We start from the raw sequence: 24682 nt of genomic DNA, 5'->3' as shown, positions 1-24682 counted from the left end.
ACAGTAAAAATGGTTTTGGAGAAAAGCAAAGTCTTTTCGTTAAGCAAGTGCATAAAATGTCATCGATACAAACAGAAATATCATGTTTGTTTGCCGCAGTTCCTCTAGCATTCTCCCTAGTATATACGAATGTGTAGAGCTGGTGTCCCCATGATGACCCAATTAGTGTTTCTACAGTTCAAAATTAAATGTTTCCTGATAAAAACATTCAAACAATAAAGTCCATCGATAATATCCACAAAACACAAACACAGAGGCTTTCACAATATTTCGGATTGAGTTAGCCAAAACACAACCGGATATTTCTGGTTTCATCCCGTCATGTCCGGAGAAAGTGGTGTGGAATTAGTATGCAACGCACCAAGAAAATCACAGTAAAAATGGTTTGGGAGAAAAGCAAAGTCTTTTCATTAGGAAAGTGCATAAAATGACATCTATACAAACAGAAATATCATGTTTGTTTGCCGCTGTTCCTCTAGCATTCTCCCTACAAAATACGTATACCTAGAGTTTTTGTCTCCATGTGGAACCAATTAGTGTTTCCAAGCACAAAATTTAATGTACCCTAATAAAAAAAAATCAAAGCTATAAAGTCCGTGGATAATATCAGGAATACACAAACACAGAGCCTGTAGCAATATCTGGGATTGGGTTAGCCAAACCAAAACCCGATATTTCCAGTTTAATCCAGTCATATACGGACAATGGTGTGGAATTCGTATGCAATTGACCGAGAAAATCACAGTAAAAATGGTTTGGAGAAAAGGAAAGACTTTTCGTGAGGCAACTGTATAAAATGTCATCTAAACAAACAGAAATATCATATTTGCTTGCCGCAGTTCCTCTAACTTTCTCCCTAGAGAATACAAATGTGCTGAGCTGGTGTCTCCACGTGGAACCCATTAGTGTTTCAACGGTACAAAATTAAATGTTCCCTGATAAAAAACATCCAAAACAATAAAGTCTGTGGAAAATGTCAGGAATACACAAACGCAGAGGCTGTAGCAATATCTGGGATTGAGTTAGCCAAAACAAAACCGGATATTTGCGGTTTCATCCAGTCATATCCGGACAAACTGTTGTGGAATTCGTATACAATGGACGAGAAAATCGCATAAAAATGGTTTTGAAGAAAAGCAAAGTCTTTTCATTAGGCGAGTAGATAAAATATCATCGATACAAACACAAATATCATGTTTGTTTGCCGTAGTTCCTCTAGCTTTCTTTTTTTTTCCAGTTTTTAAAATAAAAATAAAGTTTATTTATAGCAATCTTCAGCAACTTCATGACCCTGGGAATGCACAAGAATAGATGCTGTTAGCTTGAGATACACTCGTTCTATCAGTACCAAAGGAAATCACTTTGCTTCCTCCTCTCCACTTCCCTTTTTACCAAAGAATTCTCACTGCATCCGACCATCGACTGCAGCGGGAGGCAGCAAGCCATCTGGGCTGGCCAGTCAGAATCGTAAGGATTTCTCTCTTCTCACTTAGCTGAAAATAGGAACTCTAGTGCTAAATCTTAGAAGCAAAGTCTAAATATTAGAAAAATAAGGAAAGGAAATATAACAGAATGCTTCAAAACACACGCCTGAGGTGAGAGCCAGCTTGTGTGTCCGTGCGTGGCAGCCTCCACAGAACTCTTCAGCTCCTAGTCCTCGGGCTCGTATTTGGCCAGTCTTTTCCTCAGCTCTTTGATTTGGTCATTCTTCTTGGTAAGGATCTCTTTCATGTTTCGATAACCAGCTGTTTGTTGAAATTTCTTCTCTAATTCCTTTTCAGTCATCCTCAGCTGCTCCCGAACCCGCAGCAGGTCGTGCCTGGCCATCACCAGATTCTCCTCCAGGGACTTCTGGTTCTCTGTCTTGTCATCAAGTGTCTTCTGAAACTCACTCTTTAAAGCAGCGACTGTGTTTTCCAAGTCGCTCAAGTCTTGGGCCTTTATAAAATCCTTTTGATTTCCTCGCTCGAGCTGTAAGTCTTGCAGTGCTCTCTCTAGTTTTGACTTCTCGTCCAGCGCACTGGTAGCCTGTGTTTCAATGGTCTTCAGCCTCGCCTTCAATTTCTAATTCTCTTCTTGAAGTCTTACAATTTCCTTGTTTAAGAGTTCTGTTGTTCCACCTTCATTAAGTGGAGCAAGTTTTGGCTTTCCATATCCATGATGGGCTTTTTATTTGAAGATGTAAATTCTGCTTTTTCAAATTCTGCAACTTGTTCCAATAATTGTCTGTTTTCAAGCTCCGAGACGTCTGACTGCAGCTTCAGGTACCACTTCTCAGCCTGGGAGAAGAGCTGCCGCAGGAGCAGCACGTTGGTGTAGGCGGTGTTGATGAGCTCCGACTCCACCTCGCTGTGCACCACGGCCTGCAAGCCATTCAGGACCTCGGAGACTTCGTCGGCGGTGAAGGTCTCCTCCACCAGCCTGCTCTCCTTCAGGTCCTGGAAGCAGGAGTCCACCGTTTTGAGTCTCAGGCCTCTTTTCGAACGTGCGAAACGCATGTAATTAATTACCTCATTTTTTTTTTCTTTTTTTTTTGACAGGCAGAGTGGACAGTGAGAGAGAGAGAGACAGAGAGAAAGGTCTTCCTTTGCCGTTGGTTCAACCTCTAATGGCCGCCGCAGTAGCGCGCTGCGGCCGGCGCACTGCACTGTTCCGATGGCAGGAGCCAGGTGCTTCTCCTGGTCTCCCATGGGGTGCAGAGCCCAAACACTTGGGCCATCCTCCACTGCACTCCCTGGCCACAGCAGAGAGCTGGCCTGGAAGAGGGGCAACCGGGACAGGATCGGTGCCCCGACCGGGAATAGAACCCGGTGTGCCGGCGCCGCAAGGCGGAGGATTAGCCTGTTGAGCCACGGCGCCGGCCTAATTACCTCATTTTGATGGTGCTCATTTAGACCCAACTCTGCCATGGCGGCGGCGGGAGTCGGCAGCCTAAAGGAGTAGGGATGGCCGGACGGAGCCTTGATAAGCCGAGGAGGACCGACGGCGGAGGGCCCACCGACTCCTCTAGCTTTCTACCAAGAAAATACAAATATGTAGAGCTGGTTCTCCATGCGGTACCAATTAGTGATTCCAAGCACAAAATTAAATTTTCCCTGATAAAAAAATTCAAAAAAATAAAGTCTGTGGATTATATTAGCAATACAAAAACACAGAGGCTGTAGCAATATTTCGGATTGAGTTAGCCAAAACACAACCACAGATTTCCGGTTTCATTCAGTCATATCCGGACAAACTGGTGTGGAATTCGTATGCAATGGACCGAGAAAATCACAGTATAAATGGTTTTGGACACAAGCAAAGTCTTTTCATTAGGGAAGTAGATAAAATGTCATCTAGACAAACAGAAATATCATGTTTGTTTGCCGCAGTTCCTCTAGTTTCTCCCGAGAAAATAAAAATGTGTAGAGCTGGTGTCTCCATGTGGAAACAATTAGTGTTTCGCAGCACAAAATTAAATGTTCCCTAAAAAAAACATTCAAAACAATAAAGTCCGTGGATAAAATCAGGAATACACAAACACAGTGGCTCTAGCAATATCTGGGATTCAGTTAGCCAAAACACAACCGGATATTTCTGGTTTCATCCTGTCATATCCAGACAAACTGGTGTGGAATTCGTATGCAATGGACCGAGAAAATCGCTTAAAAATGGTTTTGGAGAAAAGCAAAGTCTTTTCGTTAGGAAAGTGCATAAAATGTCATCAATACAAACAGAAACATCATGTTTGTTTGCCAAAGTTCCTCTAGCACTCTCCCTAGAAAATACAAATGTGCAGAGCTGGTGTCTCCATGTGGAACCAATTACTGTATCCAAGCTCAAAATAAAATGTTTCCCAATAAAAAAACATTGAAAACAATAAACTCCATGGATAATATCAGGAATACAGATACACAGAGGCTTTAGCATTATCTGGGATTGAGTTAGCCAAAACAAAACCGGATATTTCCGGTTTCATCCAGTCATATCCAGACAAACTGGTGTGGAATTCGTTAGCAATGGACCAAGAAAATCACAGTAAAAATGGTTTTGGAGTAAAGCAAAGTCTTTTCATTAGGCAAGTGCATAAAATGTCATCTACACAAAAAGAAATATCATGTTTGTTTGCCGCAGTTCCTCTAGCTTTCTCCCTAGAAAATACGAATGTGTAGAGCTGCTGTCTCCATGTGGAACCAATTAGTGTTTCCAAGCACAAAATTAAATGTTCCCTGATAAAAACATTAAAAACAATAAAGACCATCGACAATATCCAGAACTAACAAACACAGAGGCTTTCACAATATTTCGGATTGAGTTTCCCAAAACACAATCAGATATTTCTATTTTCATCCAGTCATATCCGGACAATCTGGTGTGGAATTTGTATGCAATGGACCGAGAAAATCACAGTAAAAATGGTTTTGGAGAAAAGCAAAGTCATTTCTTTAGGCAAGAGCATAAAATGTCATCGATCCAAACAGAAATATCATGTTTGTTTGCCGCAGTTCCTCTAGATTTCTCCCTAGAAAATAAGAATGTGTAGAACTGGTGTCCCCATGATGAAACCATTAGTTTTTCAACGGTATAAAATTAAATGTTCGCTAATAAAAACATTCAAATCAATAAAGTCCATCGATAATATACAGAAAATACAAACACAGAGGCTTTCACTATATTTGGGATTCAATTAGCCAAAGCAAAACCAGAAATTTACGGTTTCATCCAGTCATGTCTGGACAAACTCGTGTGAAATTAGTATGAAATGGACAGAGAAAATCACAGTAAAAAAGGTTTTGGAGAAAAGCAATGTCTTTTGGTTAGGCAAGTGCATAAAATCTCATCTACAAAAACAGAAATATGTTTGTTTGCCGAAGTTCCTCTAGCTTTCTCCCTAGAAAATACGAATGTGTAGAGCTGGTGCACCCATGATGAAGCAATTAGTGTTCCAATGGTACAAAATTAAATGTTCCCTTATAAAAACATTCAAAACAATAAAGTCCATCGATAATATCCAGAAAACTCAAAAACAGAAATATGTTTGTTTGCCACAGTTCCTCTAGCTTTCTACCTAGAAAATAATGATACGTAGAGCTGGTGTCTCCATGTGAAACCAATACTGTATCCAAGCTCAACATAAAATGTTCCCTGATAAAAAACTTTCAAAACAATAAAGTCCATTGATAATATCCAGAAAACACAAACACAGAGGATGTAGCAATATTTCGGATTGAGTTAGCCAAAACACAACCGGATATTTCTGGTTTCATCCAGTCATATCCGGACAAAGTGGTGTGGAATTCCTATGCAATGGATCGAGAAAATCACAGTACAAGTGGTTTTGGAGAAAAGCAAAGTCTTTTCGTTAGGCAAGGGCATAAAATGTCATCTATACAAACAGAAATATCATGTTTGTTTGCCGCAGTTCCTCTAGCTTTCTCCCTAGAATTACGAATGTTTAGAGCTGGTGTACCCATGATGGACCAATTAGTGTTTCAACGGTACAAAATTAAATGTTCAGTGATGAAAATATTTAAAACAATAAACTCCATTGATAATATCAAGAAAACAGAAACACAGAAGCTTTCATAATATTTTGGATTGAGTTAGCCAAAACGCAACCGGATATTTCTGGTTTCATCCAGTCATATCCGAACAAAGTGGTGTGGAACTCTTATGCAATGGATTGAGAAAATCACAGTAAAAATGATTTTGGAGAAAAGCAATGTCTTTTCGTTAGGCAAGTGCACAAAATGTCATCAACACAAACAGAAATATCACGTTTCTTTGCCGCAGTTCCTCTAGCTTTCTCCCTAGAAAGTACTATTGTGTAGAGCTGGTGTCCCCATCATGAACCAATTAGTGTTTCTAAGATAAAAATAAAATGTTCCCTGATAAAAACATTCAAAACAATAAAGTCCATCGATAATATCCAGAAAACACAAACACAGAGGCTGTAGCAATATCTGGGATTGAATTAGCCAAAACAAAACTGGTTGCTTATAGTTTCATCCCATCATATCCGGACAAACTGGAGTGGAATTCCTATGCAATGGACCGAGAAAATCACAGTTAACATGGTTTTGGAGAAAAGCAAAGTCTTTTCGTTTGACGAGTGCATAAAATATCATCTATACAAACAGAAATATCATGTTTGTTTGCCGAAGTTCATCCAGCTTTCTCCGTAGAAAATACAAATGTGTGGAGCTGGTGTCTCCATGTGGAACCAATTAGAGTTTCCAACCACAAAATTAAATGTTCCCTGAAAAAAAAATTCAAAACAATAAAATCCATTGATAATATCAGGAATACAGAAACACAGAGGCAGTAACAATATTTGGAATTGAGTTAGCCAAAACAAAACCGGATATTTCTGGTTTCATCCAGTCAAATCCGGACAAACTCGTGTGGAATTCGTATGCAATGGACCGAGAAATTCACAGTACAAATGGTTTTGGAGAAAATCAAAGTCTTTTTGTTAGGCAAGTGCATAAAATGTCATCTATACAAACAGAAATATCATGTTTGCGTCAGTTCCTCTAGCTTTCTACTTAGAAAATACGAATGTGTAGAGCTGGTGTCTCCATGGGTAAAAAAATTACTGTATCCAAGCTCAAAAATATGTTCCCGGATAAAAACATTCAAAACAATAAAGTCTGTGGATAATATGAGGAATAAACACACCCAGAGGCTGTAGAAATATCTGGGATTAAGTTAACCAAAACACAACCGAATATTTCTCTTTTCATCCAGTCATATCCAGACCAACATGTGTGGAATTCGTATGCAATGGACCGAGAAAATCACAGTAAAAATGGTTTTGGAGAAAAGCAACATATTTTCGTTAGGCAAGTGCATAAAATGTTATCGATACAAACAGAAATATCATGTTTGTTTGTCCCAGTTCCTCTAGCTTTCTCCCTAGATAATTCGAATATGTAGAGCTGGTGTCTCCATGTCTAACCAATTACTGTAAGCAAGCTCAAAATTAAATGTTCCCCGATAAAAAACTTTCAAAACAATAAAGTCCATGTATAATATCAGGAATACACAAACACAGAGGCTGTAGCAATATCTGGGATTGAGTTAGCCAAACAAAACAGGATATTTCCGGTTTCATCCACTCATATCTGGAAAAAGTCTTTTGGAATTCATCTGCAAAGCACCGAGAAAATCACAGAGAAAATGGTTTTAGAGAGAAGCAAAGTCTTTTGTTAGGGTAGTGCATAAAAAGTCATCGATACAAACAGAAATATCATGTTTCTTTGCCACAGTTCCTCTAGCTTTCTCCCTAGAAAATAGGAATGTGTAGAGCTGGGGTTCTCATGATGAACCAATTAGTGTTTCTACGGTTCAAAAATATATGTTTTCTGATAAAAATATTCAAAACAATAAAGTCTGTGAATAATATCCAGAATACACAAACACAGAGGCTGTAGCAATATCTGGGATTGAGTTAGCCAAAACAAAACCGGATATTTCTGGTTTCATCCAGTCATATCTGGACAAACTGGTGTGGAATTCGTATGCAATGGACCGAGAAAATCAGAGTAAAAATGGTATTGGAGAAAAGCAAAGTCTTTTCATTAGGCTAGTGCATAAAATGCAATCTATACAAACAGAAATATCATGTTTGTTTCTCGCAGTTCCTCTAGCTTTCTCCCTAGATAATTCGAATATGTAGAGCTGGTGTCTCCATGTCTAACCAATTACTGTATCCAAGCTCAAAATAAAATGTTCCCCGATAAAAACATTCAAAACTATAAATTCCATGGATAGTTTCCAGAAAAAACAAACACAGAGGCTGCAGCAATATCTGGGATTGAGTTTGCCAAAACAAAACCAGATATTTCCGGTTTCATCCAGTCATATCCGGACAAACTGGTGTGGAATTCGTATGCAATGGACCGAGAAAATCACCGTAAAAATGGTTTTGGAGAAAAGCACAGTCTTTTCGTTAGGCAAGTGCATAAAACATCATCTACAAAAACAAAAATATCATGTTTGTTTGCCACAGTTCCTCCAGCTTTCTCCCTAGAAAATACGAATGTGTAGAGCTGGTGTCCCCATGATGAACCAATTAGTGTTTCTACGGTACAAAAATAAATGTTCCCTGATAAAAATATTCAAATCAATAAAGTCCATCGATAATATCCAGAAAACACAAACACAGAGGCTGTAGAAATATGTGGGATTGACTTAGCCAAAATAGAACTGGATATTTCCGGTTTCATCCAGGCATATCCGGACAAACTGGTGTGGAATTCATAAGGAATGGACGGAGAAAATCACAGTAAAAATGGTTTTGGAGAAAAGCAAAGTGTTTTCGTTAGGCAAGTTCATAAAACGCCATCTATACAAACAGAAATATCATGTTTGTTTGCCACAGTTCCACTAGCTTAACTCCCTAGAAAATACGAATGGGTAGACCTGGGGTCCTCATGATTAACCAATTTAGTGTTTCTACGGTACAAAAATAAATATTCCCTGATAAAAATATTCAAAACAATAAAGTCCAGCGATAGTATCCAGAAAACACAAACACAGAGGCTTTCACAATATTTTGGATTGACTTAGCAAAAACACAAAAGGATATTTCGGTTTTTATTCCAGTCATATCCGGACAAACTGGTGTGGAATTTGTATGCATGAACCGAGAAAATCACAGTAAAAATGGTTATGGAGTATAGCAAAGTCTTTTCATTAGGCAAGTGCATAAAATGTCATCTAAACAAACAGAAATATCATCTTTGCGGCAGTTCCTCTAGCTTTCTCCCTAGAAAATACGAATGTGTGGAGCTGGTGTCCCCATGATGAACCAATTAGTGTTTCTACGGTACAAAATTAAATATTCCCTGATAAAAATACTCAAAACAATAAAGTGCATCGATAATATCCAGAAAACACAAACACAGGGGCTATAGCAATATTTTGGATTGAGTTAGCAAAAACACAACCGGATATTTCCAATTAGATTCAGTCATCTGGACAAAGTGGTATGGATTTCTTATGCAATGGACGGAGAAAATCAGAGTAAAAATGGTATTGGAGAAAAGCAAAATCTTTTCATTAGGCTATTGCATAAAATGTCATCTATAAAAACAGAAATATCATGTTTGTTTGCCGCAGTTCCTCTAGATTTCTCCCTAGAATATAGGAATGTGTAGAGCTGGTGTCTCCATGTGGAACCAATTAGTGTTTCGTAGCACAAAATCAAATGTTCCCTGAAAAAAAACATTGAAAACAATAAAGTCTGTGGATAATATCAGCAATACACAAACACAGAGGCTGTACCAATATCTGGGATTGAATTAGCCAAAACACAACCAGATATTTCTGTTTTCATCCAGTCATATCTGGACAAACTGGTGTGGAATTCGTATGCAATGGACCGAGAAAATCACAGTAAAAATGGTATTGGAGAAAAGCAAAGTCTTTTCGTTAGGCAAGTGCATAAAATGTCATCTAGACAAACAGAAATATCATGTTTGTTTGCCGCAGTTCCTCTAGCCTTCTCCCTAGAATATACGAATGTGTAGAGCTGGTGTATTGATGTGGAACCAATTACTGAATCCAAGCTCAAAATAAATTATTCCCCGATAAAAAACATTCAAAACAATAAAGTCCATCGAGAATATCCAGAAAACACAAACACAGAGGCTTTCACAATATTTAGGATTGAGTTAGCCAAAACAGAACCGGATATTTCTGATTTCATCCAGTGATATTCGGACAATGTGGTTTGGAAGTCATATGCAATGGACCGAGAAAATCAGAGGAAAAATGGTTTTGGAGAAAAGCAAAGTCTTTTCATTAGGCTAGTGCATAAAATGCAATCTATACAAACAGAAATATCATGTTTGTTTCTCGCAGTTCCTCTAGCTTTCTCCCTAGATAATTCGAATATGTAGAGCTAGTGTCTCCATGTCTAACCAATTACTGTATCCAAGCTCAAAATAAAATGTTCCCCGATAAAAACATTCAAAAAATAAACACAGAGGCTGTAGCAATATCTGGGATTGAGTTAGCCAAAACAAAACCAGATATTTCCGGTTTCATCCAGTCATATCCGGACAAACTGGTGTGGAATTCGTATGCAATGGACCGAGAAAATCACCGTAAAAATGGTTTTGGAGAAAAGCACAGTCTTTTCGTTAGGCAAGTGCATAAAACATCATCTACAAAAACAAAAATATCATGTTTGTTTGCCACAGTTCCTCCAGCTTTCTCCCTAGAAAATACGAATGTGTAGAGCCGGTGTCCCCATGATGAACCAATTAGTGTTTCTACGGTACAAAAATAAATGTTCCCTGATAAAAACATTCAAATCAATAAAGTCCATCGATAATATCCAGAAAACACAAACACAGAGTCTGTAGAAATATGTGGGATTGACTTTGCCAAAATAGAACTGGATATTTCCGGTTTCATCCAGGCATATCCGGACAAACTGGTGTGGAATTCATATGGAATGGACGGAGCAAATCACAGTAAAAATGGTTTTGGAGAAAAGCAAAGTGTTTTCGTTAGGCAAGTTCATAAAACACCATCTATACAAACAGAAATATCATGTTTGTTTGCCACAGTTCCTCTAGCTTAACTCCCTAGAAAATATGAATGTGTAGACCTGGGGTCCTCATGATGAACCAATTAGTGTTTCTACGGTACAAAAATAAATGTTCCCTGATAAAAATATTCTAAACAATAAAGTCCATCGATAGTATCCAGAAAACACAAACACAGAGGCTTTCACAATATTTCGGATTGACATAGCAAAAACACAAAAGGATATTTCGGTTTTCATCCAGTCATATCCGGACAAACTGGTGTGGAATTTGTATGCATGAACCGAGAAAATCACAGTAAAAATGGTTATGGAGTATAGCAAAGTCTTTTCATTAGGCAAGTGCATAAAATGTCATCTAAACAAACAGAAATATGTTTGTTTGCCGCAGTTCCTCTAGCATTCTCCTTAGAAAATAGGAATGTTTAGAGCTGGTGTCTCCATTTGGAACCAATTAGTGTTTCCAAGCACAAAATAAAATGTTCCCTAAAAAAAATTTAATGCAATAAAGTCCTTGTATAATATCAGGAATACACAAACACAGAGGCTGTAGCAATATCTGGGATTGAGTTAGCCAACACAAAACCGGATATTTCCGGTTTCATCCCGTCATATCCGGACAAAATGGTGTGGAATTCGTATGAAGTGTACCGAGAAATCACAGTAAAAATGGTTTAGGAGAAAAGCAAAGGCTTTTGGTTAGGCAAGTGCATAAAATGTCATCCATACAAACAGAAATATCATGTTTGTTTGCCCCGGTTCCTCTAGCTTTCTTCCCAGAAAATACGATTATGTTCAGCTGGTGTCTCCATGTGGAACCAATTAGTGATTCCAAGCACAAAATTAAATGTTCCCTGATAAAAAACACACAAAACTATAAAGTCCGTGGATAATATCAGGAATACACAAACACAGAAGCTGTAGCAATATTTGGGATTGTGTTAGCCAAAAAAAAAACGGATATTTCTGATTCAATCCAGTCATATCCAGACAATGTGGTTGGAATTCGTAAGCAATGGACCGAGAAAATCACAGTAACAATGGTTTTAGAGAAAAGCAAAGTCTTTTAATTAGGCAAATGCATAAAATGTCATCGATAGAAACAAATATCATGTTTGTTTGCAAGCAGTTCCTCTAGCTTTCTCCCTAGAAAACACAATTGTGTAGAGCTAATATCTCCATGTGGAACCAATTAGTGTTTCCAAGCTCAAAATTAAACGATCCCTGATAAAAATATTCTAAACAATAAAGTCCATCGATAATATCCAGAAAACACAAACACAGAGGCTTTCACAATATTTTCGGATTGAGTTAGCCCAAACACAACCGGATATTTCTGATTACATCCAGTCAAATCCAGACAAACTGTTGTGGAATTCGTATGCAATGGACCGAGAAAATCGCTTAAAAATGGTTTTGGAGAAAATCAAAGTCTTTTCGTTAGGTAAGTGCATAAAATGTCATCTATACAAACAAAAATATCATGTTTGTTTGCCGCAGTTCCTCTAGCATTCTCCCTAGAAAATAGGAATGTTTAGAGCTGGTGTCTCCATTTGGAACCAATTAGTGTTTCCAAGCACAAAATAAAATGTTCCCTAAAAAAAATTTAATGCAATAAAGTCCTTGTATAATATCAGGAATACACAAACACAGAGGCTGTAGCAATATCTTGGATTGAGTTAGCCAACACAAAACTGGATATTTCCGGTTTCATCCCGTCATATCCGGACAAAATGGTGTGGAATTCGTATGAAGTGTACCGAGAAATCACAGTAAAAATGGTTTAGGAGAAAAGCAAAGGCTTTTGGTTAGGCAAGTGCATAAAATGTCATCCATACAAACAGAAATATCATGTTTGTTTGCCCCGGTTCCTCTAGCTTTCTTCCCAGAAAATACGAATATGTTCAGCTGGTGTCTCCATGTTCAACCAATTAGTGATTCCAAGCACAAAATTAAATGTTCCCTGATAAAAAACACACAAAACTATAAAGTCCGTGGATAATATCAGGAATACACAAACACAGAAGCTGTAGCAATATTTGGGATTGTGTTAGCCAAAAAAAAACCGGATATTTCTGATTCAATCCAGTCATATCCGGACAAAGTGGTTGGAATTCGTAAGCAATGGACCGAGAAAATCACAGTAACAATGGTTTTAGAGAAAAGCAAAGTCTTTTAATTAGGCAAATGCATAAAATGTCATCGATAGAAACAAATAACATGTTTGTTTGCAAGCAGTTCCTCTAGCTTTCTCCCTAGAAAACACAATTGTGTAGAGCTAATATCTCCATGTGGAACCAATTAGTGTTTCCAAGCTCAAAATTAAACGATCCCTGATAAAAATATTCTAAACAATAAAGTCCATCGATAATATCCAGAAAACACAAACACAGAGGCTTTCACAATATTTTCGGATTGAGTTAGCCCAAACACAACCGGATATTTCTGATTACATCCAGTCAAATCCAGACAAACTGTTGTGGAATTCGTATGCAATGGACCGAGAAAATCACAGTAAAAATTGTTTTGGAGAAAATCAAAGTCTTTTCGTTAGGTAAGTGCATAAAATGTCATCTATACAAACAAAAATATCATGTTTGTTTGCCGCAGTTACTCTAGCTTTCTCCCTAGAAAATATGAAAAATACAGCTGGTGTCTCCATGTGGAACCAATTACTGTATCCAAGCTCAAAATAAAATGTTCCCAGATAAAAGACATTCAAAACAATAAAGCCAGTTGGTAATATCCAGAAAACACAAACACAGAGGCTGTAGCAATATTTGGGATTGAGTTAGCAAAAGAAAAAAACAGGTATTTCCGGTGTCATCCAGTCATATCCGGAAAACTGGTGTGGAATTCGTATGCAAAGGACCGAGAATATCACAGTAAAAATGGTTTTGGGGAATAGCAAAGTCTTTTCGTTAAGCAAGTGCATAAAATGTAATCTATACAAAAGAAATATCATGTTTATTTGCCACAGTTCCTCTAGCTTTCTCCCTAGAAAATACGAATATGTAGAGCTGGTATCTCCATGTGGAACCAATTAGTGATTCCAAGCACAAAATTAAATGTTCCCTAGTACAAAAACTTCAAAACAATAAAGTCTGGGGATAATATCCAGAAAACACAAACACAGAGGCTTTCACAATATTTCGGATTGAGTTACCCAAAACACAACCGGATATTTCTGGTTTCATCCAGTCATATCCGCAAAAAGTGTTTTGCAATTCATATGCAATGGGCTGAGAAAATCAGAGTAAAAATGGTTTTGGAGAAAAGCAAAGTCTTTGCGTTAGGCAAGTGCAAAAAATGTCATCTATACAAACAGAAATAACATGTTTGTTTGCCGCAGTTCCTCTAGCTTTCTCCCTAGAAAATACGAATATGCAGAGCTGGTGTCTCCATGTGGAACCAATTACTCTATCAAAGCTAAAAATTAAATATTAACTGATAAAAAACAGTCAAAACAGTAAAGTCCGTGGATAATATCCGGAAAACAGAAACACAGAGGCTGTAGCAATATCTGGGATTGAGTTAACAAAAACAAAACGTGATATTTTCGGTTTCATCCAGTCATATCCGGCCAAACTGGTGTGGAATTCGTATGCAATGGACTGAGAAAACCAAGTAAAAATGGTTTTGGAGAAAAGCAGTCTTTTCGTTAGAGAAGTGCATAAAATGTCATCGATACAAATAGAAATATCATGCTTGTTTGTCCCAGTTCCTCTAGCTTTCTACCTAGAAAATACGAATATATATATATATAGCTGGGGATTCCATGTGGTACAAATTACTGTATAAAAGCTCAAAATAAAATATTCCCCTAAAAATATATTCAACGCAGTAAAGTCCGTGGATAATATCCGGTAAAAACAAACACAGAGGCTGAAGCAATATCTGGGATTGAGTTAACCAAAACAAAACGTGATATTTCCGGTTTCATCCAGTCATATCCGCACAAACAGGTGTGGAATTCGTGTGCAATGGGCTGAGAAAATCACAGTAAAAATGGTTTTGCAGAAAAGCAAAGTCTTTTCATTAGGCAAGTACATAAATTGTCATCTATACAAACAGAAACATCATGTTTGCTTGCCGCAGTTCCTCGAGCTTTCCCCCTAGAAAATAGGAATGTGTAGAGCTGGTGTCCCCAGGATGAACCAATTAGTGTTTCTATGGTACATAATGAAATGTTCCCTGATAAAAAATATTCAAAAGAATAAAGTCCATCGTTAATATCCAGAAAACACAAACACAGAGGCTGTAGCAATATTTCTGATTGAGTTAGGCAAAACAAAACCGGATATTTCTGGTTTCATCCAGTCATAACCGGACAAACTGGTGTGGAATTCGTATGCAATGGACCGATAAAATCACAGTAAAAATGGTTTTGGAGAAAAGCAAAGTTTTTTGATTAGGCAAGTGCATAAAATATCATAGATTAAACAGAAATATCATGTTTGTTTGCCGCAGTTCCTCTAACTTTCTCCCGAGAAAATACGAATGTGTAGAGCTGGTGTCTCCTTGTGAAACCAATTAGTGATTCCAACCAAAAATTAAACGTTCCCTGATAAAAAACATTCAAAAAATAAAGTCCGTGGATTATATCAGGAATACACATACACAAAGGCTGTAGCAATATCTGGGATTGAGTTAGCCAAAACAAAACCGGATATTTCCGGTTTCATCCAGTCATATCCGCACAAACTGGTGTTGAATTTGTATGCAATGCACTGAGAAAATCAGAGAAAAAATGGTTTTGGCGAAAAGCTAAATGTTTTTGTTAGGCAACTGCATAAAATGTCATCTATACAAACAGAAATATCATGTTTGTTTGCCGCAGTTCCTGGTGCTTTCTCCCTAGAAAATATGAATGTGTAGAGCTGGTGTCCCCATGATGAACCAATTAGCGTTTCTAAGGTACAAAATTAAATATGCCCTAATAAAAACATTGAAATCAATAAAGTCCATCGAAAATATCCACAAAACACAAACACAGAAACTTTCACAATTTTTGGGATTGAGTTAGCCAAAACAAATCCGGATATTGATTTTTTCATCCAGTCATATCCGGACAAAGTGGTGTGGAATTCATATGCAATGGACTGAGAAAATCACAGTACAAAAGGCTTTGGAGAAAAGCAAAGACGTTTCGTTAGGCAAGTGCATAAATGTCATTGATACAAAAAGAAATATCATGTTTGTTTGCCGCAGTTCCTCTAGCTTCCTCCCTAGAAAATACGAATGTGTAGAGCTGGTGTCCCCATGATGAACCAATTCGGGTTTTCAAAAACTAAATTAAATGTTCCCTGATAAAAAAATTTCAAAGCAATAATGTCCATGGATAATATCAGGAATACACAAACACAGAGGCTGTAGCAATATCTGGAATTGGGTTAGCCAAACCAAAACCCGATATTTCCGGTTTCATCCAGTCATATCCGGACAAACTTTTGTGGAATTCGTATGCAATGCACCGAGAAAATCACAGTACAAATGGTTTTGGAGTAAAGCAAAGTCTTTTCGTTAGGCAAGTTCATAAAATGTCATCGATACAAACAGAAATACCATGTTTGTTTGCCGCAGTTCCTCTAGCTTTCTCCTTAGAAAATATGAATGTGCAGAGCCTGTGTCCCCATGATGAACGAATTAGTGTTTCTACAGTACAAATTTAAATGTTACATGATAAAAAAAACTCAAAACGATAAAGTCCATCGATAATATCCAGAAAACACAAACACAGAAACTTTCACAATTTTTCGGATTGAGTTAGCAAAAACACAACCGGATATTTCTGGTTTCATCCAGTCATATCTGAACAAAGTGGTGGGGAATTCGTGTACAATGGACCGAGAAAATCACAGTAAATATTGTTTTGGAGAACAGCAAAGTCTTTTCGTTAGGCAAGTGCATAAAATGTCATCTACACAAACATAAATATCATGTTTGTTTGCCACAGTTCCTCAAGCTTTCTCCCTAGAAAATACGAATATGTAGAGCTGGTGTCTCCATGATGAACCAATTACTGTATCCAAGCGAAAAATAAAATGTCCCCCGATAAAAAATATTCAAAACAATAAAGTCCATTGATAATATCCAGAAAACACAAACACAAGGCTGTAGCAATATATGGGATTGTGTTAGCCAAACCAAAACCCGATATTTCCGGTTTCATCCAGTCATATCCGGACAAACTGTTGTGGAATTCATATTAAATGGACAGAGAAAATCACAGTAAAAATGGTTTTGAAGAAAAGCAAAGTCTTTTCGTTAGGCAAGTGCATAGAATGTCATAGATACAAACAGAAATATCATGTTTGTTTCTGGCAGTTCCTCTAGCTTTCTCTCTAGAAAATACGAATGTGTAGAGTTAGTGTCTCCATGTGGAACCAATTAGTCATTCCAAGCACAAAATGAAATGTTCCCGGATGAAATATATTCAAAATCAAAAACTCCGTGGATATTAACAGGAATACAGAAGCACAGAGGCTGTAGCAATATCTGGGATTGAGTTAGCCATAATAAATCCGGATATTTGCGGTTTCATCCAGTCATATCCGAACAAAGTGGTGTTTAATTCGTATGCAATGGACAGAGAAAATCACAGTAACAATGGTTTTGCAGAAAAGCAATGACTTTTCGTTAGGCACATGCATAAAATGTCATCTATACAAAGAGAAATATCATGTTTGTTTGCCACAGTTCCTCTGGCTTTCTCCCTAGAAAATACGAATGTGTAGAGCTGGTGTCTCCATGAGGAACCAATTAGTGATTCCATGTACAAAATTAAATGTTCCCGGATAAAAAATGTTCAAAACAATAAAGTCTGTGGATTATATACAGAAAACACAAACACAGAGGCTGTAGCAATATCTTTGATTGAGTTAGCCAAAAAAACCCGGATATTTCCGGTTTCATCCAGTGATGTCTGGACAACCTGGTGTGGAATTCGTATGCAATGGATGGAGAAAATTGCAGTAAAAATGGTTTTGCAGAAAAGCAAAGTCTTTTCGTTAGGCAAGTGCATAAAATGTCATCTATACAAACAGAAATATCATGTTTGGTTGCCGCTGTTTCTCTAACTTTCTCCCTAGAAAATACGAATGTGTAGAGCTGGTGTCTCCATGTGGAACCAATTAGTATTTCCAAGCTCAAAATAAAATGTTCCCTGATAAAAACATTCAAAATACTAAAGTCCCTCGATAATATCCCGAAAACACAAACACAGAGGCTTTCACAGTATTTCGGATTGAGTTAGCCAAAACAAAACCGGATATTTCTGGTTTCATCCAGTCATATCTGGACAAAGTGGTGTGGAATTCGTGTGCAACGGACCGAGAAAGTCAAAGTAAAAATGGTTTTGGAGAAAAGCAAAGTCTTTTTGTTAGGAAAGTGCATAAAATGTCATCTATAGAAACAGAAATATCATGTTTGTTTGCCGCTGTTCATCTAGCATCTCCCTATAAAATAGGAATGCGTAGAGCTGGTGTCTCCATGTGGAACCAACTACTGTAACCAAGAACAAAATTAAATGTTCCCTGATAAAAAAAAACATTCAAAATGAAAAAGTCCATTGATAATATCCAGAAAACACAAACACAGAGGCTGTAGCAGTATCTGGAATTGAGTTAGCAAAAAAAAAAAAAACCGGATATTTCCGGTTTCATCCAGTCATATGCGGACAAAGTGGTGTGGAATTTGTATGCAACGGACCGAGAAAATCACAGTAAAAATGGTTTTGGAGAAAAGCAAAGTCTTTTCATTAGTCATTTGCATAAAATGTCATCGATACAAACAGAAATATCATTTTTGCTTGTCGCAGTTCCTCTAGCTTTCTCCCTAGAAAATACGAATGTGTAGAGCTGGTGTCTCCATGTGGAACTCATTAGTGTTTCCAAAAATGAAATTGAATGTTTCCTGATAAAAAAAATTCAAAGCAATAAAGTCTGTTGATAATATCAGGAATACACAAACACAGAGGCTGTAGCAATATCTGGGATTGGGTTAGCCAAAGAAAAACCCAATATTTCCGGTTTTATTCAGTCATATCCAGACAATGGTGTGGAATTCGTATGCAATTGACCACGACAATCACAGTAAAAATGGTTTGCAGAAAAGCAGAGTCTTTTTGTTAGGCAAGGGCGTAAAATGTCATCTATACAAACAGAAATATCATGTTTGTTTGCCACAGTTCCTCTAGCTTTCTCTCTAGAAAATGCGAATGTGTAGAGCTGCTGTCCCAATGATAAAACAATTAGTGTTTCTATGGTACAAAATTAAATGTTCCATGATAAAAAACCTTCAAAACAATAATGTCCGTGGATAATATCAGGAATACACAAACACAGAAGCTGTAGCAATATCTGGGATTGAGTTAGCCAAAAGAAAACTGGATATTTCCGGTTTCATCCAGTCATATCCGGAGAAACTGGTGTGGAATTCATATGCAATGGACCGAGAAAATCTCAGTAACAATGGTTTTGGAGAAAAGCAAAGTCTTTTTGTTAGGCAGCTGCATAAAATGTCATCTAGACAAACAGAAATATATGTTTGTTTGCCGCAGTTCCTCTAGCTTTCTTCCTAGAAAATACGAATACGTAGAGCTGGTGTCTCCCTGTGGAACCAGTTAATGTAAACAAGCTTAAAATAAAATGTTCCCCGATAAAAAACATTCCAAAAAATAAAGTCTGTGCATAATATCCAGAAAGCACAATCACAGAGGCTGTAGCAGTATTTGGGATTGAGTTAGCCAAAACAAATCCGGATATTTCCGGTTTCATCCAGTCATGTCCGGACAAACTGGTGTGGAATTCATATGCAATGGACCGAGAAAATCACAGTAACAATGGTTTTGGAGAAAAGCAATGTCTTTTCACTAGGCAAGTGCATAAAATGCCATCTATATAAACAGAAATATCATTTGTGTTTGCCACAGTTCCTCTAGCTTTCTCCCTAGAAAATACAAATGTGTAGAGCTGGTGTCCCCATGATGAACCAATTAGTGTTTCTACGGTACAACATGAAATGTTCCATGATGAAAACATTCAAAACAATAAAGTCCATCGATAATATCCAGAAAACACACACACACACACAAAAAAAACTTTCACATATTTCGCATTGAGTTAGCCAAAATACAACCGGATATTTCTGGTTTCATCCAGTCATTTCTGGTAAACTGGTGTGGAATTCGTATGCAATGGACGGAGCAAATCGAAGTAAAAATGATTTTGGAGAAAAGCAGTCTTTACGTTAGGCAAGTGCATAAAATGTCATCTATACAAACAGAAATATCATGTTTGTTTGCCGCAGTTCCTCTAACTTCCTCCCTAGAAAATACGAATGTGCAGAGCTGGTGTCTGCATGTGGAACCTTTATTGTTTCCCAGCAAAAAATTAAATGTTTCCTTATAAAAAACATTCAAAACCATAAAGTCCATTGATAATATCCGGAAAACACAAACACAGAGTATTTAGCAATATCTGGGATATAGTTAGCCAAAACACAACTGGATATTTCAGGTTTCATCCAGTCATATCCGGACAAACTGGTGTGGAATGCATATGCAATGGACGGAGAAAATCACAGTAAAAATGGTTTTGGGGAAAAGGAAAGTCTTTTTGTTAGGCAAATGCATAAAATGTCATGTATACAAACAGAAATATCATGTTTGTTTGCCGCAGTTCCTCTAGCTTTCTCTCTAGAAAATACGAATGTGTAGAGTTGGTGTCTCCATATGGAGTCAACTAGTGTTTCCCAGCACAAAATTAAATCTTCCCTGAAAAAAACATTCAAAACTATAAAGTCCATCCATAATATGCAGAAAACACAAACACAGAGGCTTTCACAATATTTTTATTGATTTAGCCAAAACACAACCGGATATTTATGGTTTCATCCAGTCATATGCACACAAAGTGGTGTGGAATTCGTATGCAATGGACCTAGAAAAATCAGAGAAAAATGGCTTTGGAGAATAGCAAAGTGTTTTCGTTAGGCGAGTACAGAAAATGACATCTATGCAAACAGAAATATCATGTTTGTTTGCCACAGTTCCTCTTGCTTTCTCCCAACAAAATATGAATGTGTAGAGCTGGTTTCTCCATGTGGAACCAATTAGTGTTTCCAAGCACAAATTAAATGTTCCCTTATGAAAAACATTGAAAATAATAAAGTCGGTCGATAATATCCAGAAAACACAAACTCAGAGGCTGTAGCAATATGTGGGATTGAGTTAGCCAAAACATAACTGGATATTTCTGGTTTCATCCAGTCATATCTGGTGAAAGTGTTGGGGAATTCGTATACAATGAATATAGACAATCACAGTAGAAATGGTTTTGGAAAAAGTAAATTTATTTCGTCAGCAAGTTAAAAAAGTATCATGTATACAAACCGAAATATCATGTTTGTTTGCCCCAGTTCCTCTAGGTTTCTCCCTATAAAATTCAAAGTTGTAGAGCTGGTGTGTCTCCATGTGGAACCAATTAGTGTTTGCATGTACAAAATTAAATGTTCCCTGATAAAAAACATTCAAAATAATAAATCCATCGACAATATCCAGAAAACACAAATGCAGAGGCTGTCGCATTATCTGGCATTGAGTTAGCCAAATCACAAAGGATATTTCTAGTTTCAAGCAGTCATATCCGGAGAAAGTGGTGTGGAATTAATATACAATGGACATAGACAATCATAGTAAAAATGGTTTTGGTGAATAGCAAAGTATTTTCATTAGGCAAGTGCATAAAATCTCATCTATACAAACAGAAATATCATGTTTGCTTGCTGCAATTCCTCTAGCTTTCTCCCTAGAAAATACGAATGTGTAGAGCTGGTGTCTCCATGTGGAACCAATTAGTGATTCCAACCACAAAATTAAATGTTCACTGATGAAAAACATTCATAACAAAAAAGTCCATCGATAATATCCAGAAAACACAAACACAGAGGCTGTCGCAATATTTGGGATAGAGTTAGCCAAAGAAAACCCTGATATTTCTGGTTTCATCCAGTCATATCCTGACAAAGTGCTGTAGAATTCGTATGCCATGGACCGTGAACATCACGGTAAAAATGGTTTTGGAGAAAAGCAAAGTCTTTTCGTTAGGCAAGTGCATAAATTGTCACCTATACAAACAGAAATATCATGTTTGTTTGCCGCACTTCCTCTACCATTCTCCCTAGAAAATAGAAATATGTAGAGCTGGTGTCCCCATGTGGAACCAATGAGTGTTTCCAAGCACAAAATTAAATGTTCCCTGAAAAAAAATATTTAAAACAATAAAGTTCATCGATAATATCCAGAAAACACAAACACAGAGGCTGTCGCAATATGTGTTACTGAATTAGCAAAAACACAACCGGATATTTCTGGTTTCATGCTGTCATATCCTGACAAAGTGGTGTGGAATTCGTATAAAATAGTCACAGACAATCACAGTAAAAATGGTTTTGGAGAAAAACAATGTCTTTTCGTTAGGCAAGTGCATAAAATGACATCTACCCAAACAGAAATATCATGATGGTTTGACACAGTTTCTCCAGCTTTCTCCCTAGAAAATACGAATGTGTAGAGTTGGTGTCTCCATGTGGAACCAATTAGTGATTGCCAGCACAAAATTAAATGTTCACTGATAAAAAACATTGTAAACAATTAAGTCCATCGATAATATAGAGAAAACAGAAACACAGAGGCTGTCGCAATATCTGGGATTGCGTTAGCCAAAACACAACTGGATATTTCTGGCTTCATCCAGTCATATCAGGAAAAAGTGGTGTGGAAATCGTATGCAATGGACCATGAACATCACAGTAAAAATGGTTTTGGAGAAAATCAAAGTCTTTCCATTGGGTAATTGCATAAAATGTCATCTATGCAAACAGAAATATCATGTTTGTTTGCCACAGTTCCTCTAGCTTTCTCCCTAGACAATACGAATTTGTAGAGCTGGTGTCTCCATGTGGAATCAATTAGTCTTTCCATGCACAAAATTAAATGTTCCCTGATAAAAAACTTTAAAAAAATAAAGTCCGTGGATAATATCCAGAAATCACAAACACAGAGGCTGTCGCAACATGTGGGATTTTGTTAGCGAAAAAACAACCGGATATTTCTGGTTTCATCCACTCATATCCTGACAAAGTGATGTGGAACCTATATGCAATGGACACAGACAATCACAGTACAAATGGTATTGGAGAAAAGCATAGTGTTTCCATTTAGCAAGTGCATAAAATGTCACCTATACAAACAGAAATATCATGTTTGTTTGCCGCATTCATCTAGCTTTCTCCCTAGAAAATACGAATGTGTAGAGCTGGTGTCTCCATGTGGAACCAATTAGTGTTTCCAAGCACAAAATTAAATGTTCCCTGATAAAAAACATTCAAAATAATAAAGTCCATCCATAATATCCAGAAGACACAAACACAGAGGCTGTCACAACATGTGGGATTGAGTTAGCCAAAATACAACTGGATATTTCTGGTTTCATGCAGTCATATCCGGACAAAGTGGTGTGGAATTGGTATGCAATGGACCAAGAAAATCACAGTAAAAATGGTTTTGGAGAAAAGCAAAGTATTTCTGTTAGGCAAGTGCATAACATGTCAGCTATACAAACAGAAATATCATGTTTGTTTGCCGCACTTCCTTTTTTTTTCCACTTTATACATTTTTAATTAGGATAGGCATAAACCAAAACAGAAAAAAAAGATAAAGTGTCACTGTCACTTTGTTTGCAGGGAAGAGTCAGGAAATGGAACAAATTACCAGGAAAACATTTTTCCCAAAGTAGGTAGGTTACATAATTTTAACATTCAGATGCCAAAATTAGTATTATTCTACTTAATCTACAAATGAAAAGAGGAATCAAAAGTTCATCCTGTTTAGTATAAGAAATTTTACATTAAATATATAGTGCTTTGTTTCTCAGGAAGCAGTACTGGCAACTTGGAGAAGATATTTCTGTTACGTGATGACTAGAAAATGTCAAATACAACCAAGCAGCTATGCTATAGCTCAGAAAGTACTATTCACCTCTTTTGGGCTAGTGCACATTTCAGTTTAATACAGAACTACATCTTGAGTTTTAGGAAGGCAGCAATAATTATATTTTGGCTTTTGTTCTAGAGCTTAGCATAGTTAAGGTGACAGTTGAAGCATATTAGTGAAGGTAGTTAAAATTTAATGACAATCATCATAATCTCTTATAACCTACATAAACTGTATAATGCTTACTTGGAATGAAACCAGCATTACCTAATTGGTGTTTACATACATACAGAGGGAGAAAAAAACCTACCAAAGGCAATCACTCTAAATGTACTATCACGTACTTGTTAAAAATGCAAATATACCATAGAACTAAAATGACGTGAAGAGCACTACTCATTACCTAGAAGAAAGGTAACTGGTTCTCATACAAAGCTAAGCTGGTATCAATCACCCTTGTCACAATGGCTTAGAAAAGCATCAGGTTTCCAGTAGAGAAACTATTCTAGGAAAGTCAGTCAATCTTGTGAAAGTTTCACAGCTGTAAAACCAAGCTAAGACTACAACGACCGTGAAGTCTGAGGAGATCAGATGAACCAGTAGATTCCCAGCCATAACGTGAGACGGGAAGGTCCTCATGCAGCATATGCTCCCTGGCTCCGGGAAAGCTTCGTGTGCATAATACAGAAGTAGTTGAGAAAGGAAACTGGAGACACTCAGCTGTTTCCATTGTGTCCTAACTGTTAAACTTCAGGGATGGTGTGATCCATCAGGCTTTTCATAATGCTTGGCGCCATCCGTTTAATAATATGTTCAAAGATAAAAGCAGGCATGATTGTGACGGTAACTACAGTCCCAGATGTTGATAGTATGTCTGCAATTTGAGAGTCCTTCAATCCAATGACGTTCTGGCCGTTGATCTCACAGATGTTATGTTCCGTGAGAAGACCGTTTCTGGCTGCAGAACTATCTTTCACTATGGATGTTACTTTCCCATTTTTAAAGATAAAGCCAACATTTCCAGTACTGTCCTTATGCATAGTAATTGTCCGCTCAAAAGGCCTGTCACGAATGGTCATTGTGATCTTCTCTCCAAAAGCCTGTTTGAGCACCTTGTGAGCTTTATCAGAGCTGCAGCCTGCACAGTT

General features: G+C 37.3%; 1 pseudogene; it reads right to left on the bottom strand.

The window, feature by feature from the left end:
* Positions 1-1297: 1297 nt before the first annotated feature.
* On the bottom strand, positions 1298-2945 carry LOC133754995 (leucine zipper transcription factor-like protein 1; annotated as a pseudogene).
* Between the last annotated feature and the right edge of the window lie 21737 nt (positions 2946-24682).

Source organism: Lepus europaeus, unplaced genomic scaffold (genome assembly GCF_033115175.1).
Source record: "Lepus europaeus isolate LE1 unplaced genomic scaffold, mLepTim1.pri SCAFFOLD_37, whole genome shotgun sequence".
In the NCBI taxonomy this organism is placed as follows: domain Eukaryota; kingdom Metazoa; phylum Chordata; class Mammalia; order Lagomorpha; family Leporidae; genus Lepus; species Lepus europaeus.
This window is presented reverse-complemented; position numbering and strand designations above follow the sequence as displayed.